The sequence below is a fragment of the Schistocerca americana genome, chromosome 5 (genome assembly GCF_021461395.2).
Source record: "Schistocerca americana isolate TAMUIC-IGC-003095 chromosome 5, iqSchAmer2.1, whole genome shotgun sequence".
NCBI lineage: Eukaryota > Metazoa > Arthropoda > Insecta > Orthoptera > Acrididae > Schistocerca > Schistocerca americana.
Genome location: NC_060123.1, coordinates 591,871,217 through 591,877,174, shown reverse-complemented (window position 1 = coordinate 591,877,174; position 5,958 = coordinate 591,871,217).

Sequence of the window (5,958 nt, the reverse complement as noted above, 5' to 3'; positions counted from 1 at the left end):
TTTATTTATTAGTTTAGTGGTTTTCGAGATGTGCCCATGCAGCCCTCTCAACAGTGTAATGTCAATTACGACGATACGAAAGTGAACAAAACACAAACCCCAGTCCCTGACCTGAGAAAGTGGTTGACCTACCCGGGAATTGAACTTGGGCCCCTCCAGTTAGCAATCTGCTGCACTGTCCGTACAGCTATCAAGGCTGAGCTGCACGTCTCAGAATTTTACATCACACCGCAACACGTCTTTTAAAGACCCACATCGTATAGTCTCAGCAATATATTTTACTGCAGCTAGGCAAATATGCAAAATTCCAGTATGCTGGGGCCAGAAACTAGTGACACAAGATGTCGGTCGCAGGTTTCTGAAATACAGAAATTTCCTTACTTCATGTTGGTGTCAGTAGACTTCACTTTGCCGTCAGTAGCACTGATATAGTATCCATTTGCATAATGAGCGACGGATTGGAAGCCAATTTAGTGTACAGTGTTGAATATTTAGAACATGTGGAAACTGAGCCTATGCTCCTTGAGGAGCTCCTTGGGAGCTTTGGAACATTGATGACACTTGAGTGATGAGAGAAGATGTAGAGGGAAGAAATTCTCCCAACGAAAACTCCAATGATAGTCAAAATACTTTCCCACTCCCATTCATTGTTGGTATTGTCATTCTACAAATGGAATTACAAAATTATAATTTTCGTACTGATGGGAGTATTCAAGGATGCATTACAGATTTACAAAATGACAATTTTCACATCATAGAAAATACAAGACATTGCAAAACAGTCTACCCAGCAAAAAGCTTAAGTGACTAAATGAGTATGAGCAGAGGTTAAAAAAAGTAGATTTCATATTAATGTGTGAAATAAAAGCTATTTGTAAAGTCTGTAATGGAAATGAAATTGTTATCTTAGAAACAGTCAAGAAAAAACATGAAGTACAAAGTAGCGCTTATCACATCTTCGCTCAAGGCATAGAAAATCGTCAAACAAATCACAAAGACCTCGTGACCAAAAGAGTTGAGGAATTGCATCAACGAGTGTTGCATGAGATAAGCTGTAAGAGACCATAATTAGTAATTAGCCTACTAATATGAGACTTGATGTAGCTCTTAAGAAAGGTTTCTCAGCAGCTGCTTGATGCCACAGCGGATGCAGTATTCTTCAGGGTGTGCTCAAAAGAGCGGGTATTTTATGCCAGTTCTGGCACAAAAACTAAATTTTTTTTTATTCCCCATTTTGTAACCAAGATTTTAATTTTACTGTACCCCACTTTAAACATTTACCTGTACCCACAATTCAATTTCTCATTTATATTTAAAAATAAAAAACGTAATAATTTTTTCTTTATAAATAAAATCATCAAATCTTCATCTATGTATACCCATAAACGAAATTCTTATTTATTTAAAAAATCTAATAAATTTTTTGTTTATAAATATGTTCTACCAGATTGTCTTTATCTATACCCATAAACGAATTTCATATTTATTTTAAAATATGAAAAATGTAATAATTTTTTTCTGTATAAATGATATCAACCAAATTGAGTTTATCCATATGAATGATTGTAATTTTCTTTTAAAAAATCAAAGGTACATTTCAACTGTAAACATTTAAAAAAATATAAAATTAAATTTTTTCAGTGTAAATCAAAGTGAAAAATGCAAACATATTTCAGAACCAAACTTTTTTAAATAAAAATCTAATTTCTTTAAGGTAGAAAATTACTGTCAAGAAAAACGGAGATCGAGTTGTAACGATTTAGAAGCAAATAGCAAATTATTGTAAAGAAAAAGGTTACGAAAATGTAACTAGACAACAGCTTCTAGGATTTGTATATTATTTTCATATCAAAGAAGAGTAGAGATGAGAGCTAAGTTATAAAAATATAAAAATACTTCGAACAGTTTGTAAAACGAGAAATGCTAAAAATTACTCCAAACTTAATAAAAGACATTTAATCGATTTTATCCCAAATGATGTTGATAATGCTAATAATAACAATAAGGAATTGAATAAAAAATCCTTAAAAGAACTTAATGAATGGTAAAAATGAGAAATTTAAAAATATATTTTGAACAACAATTAATCGAATTTATCAAAAAATCTGAGGACAACATTAATGAATTGCATAAAAAATCTCTAATAAATCCTTGTAGAATCTGTAAAATGATATATTTGAAAAGTTATTCTAAACTTAACCAACAAAAATTTATCCACCTGTTCTGTAGATCTGATTGTAATATTAATAATATCAAGAAGGAGAATTATTTTCAAAAGCTACTAGTAGATAAATATCAACAAAATAACAAAATAACCATCTGAAAAATTCTTCACATAATTTTCTAGATCATGTTCATTTTTTAAATCACCTAAGCGAATTAATTGAAAAGTTTCTACTATTAAATCAGGAAAAATAATTAACAGAATTAACAATAATATTAATACTGTTGAATCACATGAATTTTTTTGATCACATTAAAGAAGCCATCACCAAATTAAGGAAGTTAATACAAAAATTAATTTTAAGTTAATATAGAGTTTTATTGTAATTTTAAACATAAACACAAAATGTAAGAATTTTATTATAAATCAAGTATTGATGTTTTATTAAGGACAACTAATTTAGGAATTTATCAAAAAATCGATAAATAAACTATTAACAAAACGGAAAGAAATGCAAAGCAAAAAAATCTGGTCAGTCTTTATTTTATGTGAATAGTTTAGAATTAAATGTTAATACGCACAAACCGATTTCTGGTTTTCTCATATCGATTTACCAATTAAAGATAGAATTAAAGATAAAAACTGTAATTAAACTAATAAATACAAATACAAAATGTTGTCTATATTTAGTACAATCAGCTTAATATTCATCTGGTCATGATGTGGAAAGAGTTAAAAAGATCTGAAAAAAATGGGTTACAATTAGATACAATTTTTGAAAAAAATTTAAAATCCTGTTCCATTAACAGGAATTCCAAATCTTGAAAAAATGAAATATTTCCAGTAATATTTACAGCAATGATAAAAAATTTCTTGAATATTATCTTTATCATACAAAATATAAACAAGGAAAACACATTAGCCTTCCTTTAAATCCAGACGAAAATAACTGACTTTACTGTTGGATAAAAAAACTGTGTAGATTAATTAGATCACCATCAACTAAAAATGAACATCAAACATATCCTTGTGGTAGATGTATAAGATATCTTCACTTACAAAAAAATAATCCGATCACAGAAATGATTGTAAAGAACGTAAAGAAGAAGAAATAGTTATGCCCAAAAATGTGAAAAAATTAAAATTGAAATTTATAATCATCCATTATGAATGTTTTTCATACATTTTTAATGCAATTCAACCAAATCCGAAATAATATTTATTAATGACTGTCATAAATATATATCATTATCACTTAGTTATTATTTCAAATATTCTAATGATGATTGTAAAAAACCTGTTCTGTATACTGGAGAAGAGGCAGCAGAAAAATTAGTTTATGTGTTAAAACAAGAAGCTAGAAATAAAAGAAATTAAGAAAACAGTTGTATATGTGAAAAATCATTTACTAAAGGAGAATAAAACAAGAGATCATTGTCACTTAACAGGGAAATATCATGCAGCTGCACACAAAATTGTAGTCTTAATTACCTAAATCTTAATTTTACTCAACATTTTATTCATAATTTAACAAACTATGAAGTTCATTTTTTATTAAAGAATTGGCATTAGATAATCAAGATATTGGCACTAATTCAAATAATGAAAAAATGTCTTTCTTTCAGTAAAATAAATGATGATTTTCGGAAAATTTTAATTTATGACACTGAGTATTTATAAATTGTCTAACAATTTTACAACAGAACAATTTAGAGAAAAAATAGTATTTTAAAGGCGAACAATTAGATTTAATAATTAAAAATGGAAATCCTTATGAATATATGGCTTCTGAAGAAAAACTAAAATAATAAAACGACATGAAAAAGAATGTTATCGTTCTTGCCTATATAAATACAAATATTCTGATGATTATAAGTGTGCAAAACTAAGTTGAAAAAATATATATTACAATTTTAGAACAATATACAAAATTATGTAATAAACCTGGTGTTTCAATAAGAAAGAATATTTTCAAAAATTTTAGAGAAACTTGTATTAAATCATGTAAACTCGATCTGACTTGGTAAGACGCAAGTAATTTATATGACAGAAATTTCTCAAATTTTACCATTTAAATTTACGAATGATTAGATACAAAATATTGTAAATCTGAAAGATACACAATAGAAAATAATATATGTGGATGTATTTTAAAAGTCGGTTCTCATTATGCATAATATTTACATTATTTGCACAAAGATTTGCCATTAGCACAAGAAGGAGGTAATAAATGATTAACAACACTAAACAATAAAGGAAAATATGTTTTTAAGTATTGATATCTTAAACAATGTTTAAAACTTCGACAAAAAATAATAAAAATTCACATGGTTTATTGTCTGAACAATCAGATTGATTGAAGAATACGTTGATTTTAGCACAGATACGAGAAAAATGCCGCTAACGAGTATAAAAAAGATTTTTGTAAACTCATGAGTAACTCTGTTTTTGTACGATAATGAATGGAATAGAACTAATGAATTAAAATTCGTGCTGTGGCCGGACTTGAAACCAGGGCTTCTTCTTTGCGAAGTACAAGCGCTAACCATTACACAACTACTGCACTTTGGTTAACATTGCTGCATGAACCACCCAAGTTGAATGCCCTCTCCAACACAAACTTCATATCTTCTGCTTATTTTCCCCATTTCAATCATCATCATAGATAAATCAGAGGATTGAATGTCTCAAGGAAAAATATACCAGTAAGATCAATAAAAAATCTCTGTTTTTGGCAAAACGATCGAAAATATTGCAATATAATAGTAAATTTTACAGTACCAGATTAAAATAGTAACACACCGAAAACAATATATGTATTATATTTCTAAATCAAATTAAGACCATACTACTGTATTCTCAGGCAAGGTAGTTGCCGTTAATATGAAAATAACGATAGTACAATTCTAAAAACCAATTTATATTGGGATAAGTATTCTAGATATTTCGAAACTAAAAATGGATAGTTTTCATTATAATTATCGAAATGGAAATATGGAGAAAATAGTGATTTATGTTATATGGAAGCAGATTCTGTAATGTATGATATAAAAACTGAAGATTTTTACAAGGATACAAAATCGACGGTAAGCAGATTCGATTATTCAAAAGACAATATTTTTAAATTCAACAAGTAAGAAACCTTTAGGAAAAATGAAAGATAAAAATTATGGGAAACTTACAGAAGAGAACAATAGTATACAATATGAAATGTATGCTTATAAAGTAGAAAGAAATAGTAAGAATACGAAGAAATGTAAAGGAGCTATAAATCTGTGGTGAAAAATGAAATTACTTTTGATAATTATAAGGCCTGTTTAGATAACAAAATAAAACAACTTAGAAAAATGAATTTAATTAGAATGTGTAAGTATTAATTATATACAGTAGAATGTAATGAAATTGTTTGAGTTCTGATAATTATAAATATATCATATTAAAAAATGTAATACATATCTTAAAATGTGGTTATTATAAAACAATTCAAAGCCATAAATAATAAGATAAATTAAATTAGTGTCAAAAACGAAAAATAATTTTTAAAAATTAATTGATTATTTTAAATATTTTTTTCATGATAGGCTTGTTTTTGATGTGTTTCCATAAATTATAGCACACACATATTTTCCACAAAAACATCAACCTTTATATAATACTTTTCCTTATTTTCCTTATTTTGATCATAGAAAACGTTTTTTTTCGTTTTTGGTTACTTGCATCTATGAATATATTTAAAAGAATTGTTGAATTAGTTTTTACAATTTTCATTAGTTACTGTTTTTTACATTCCAGTT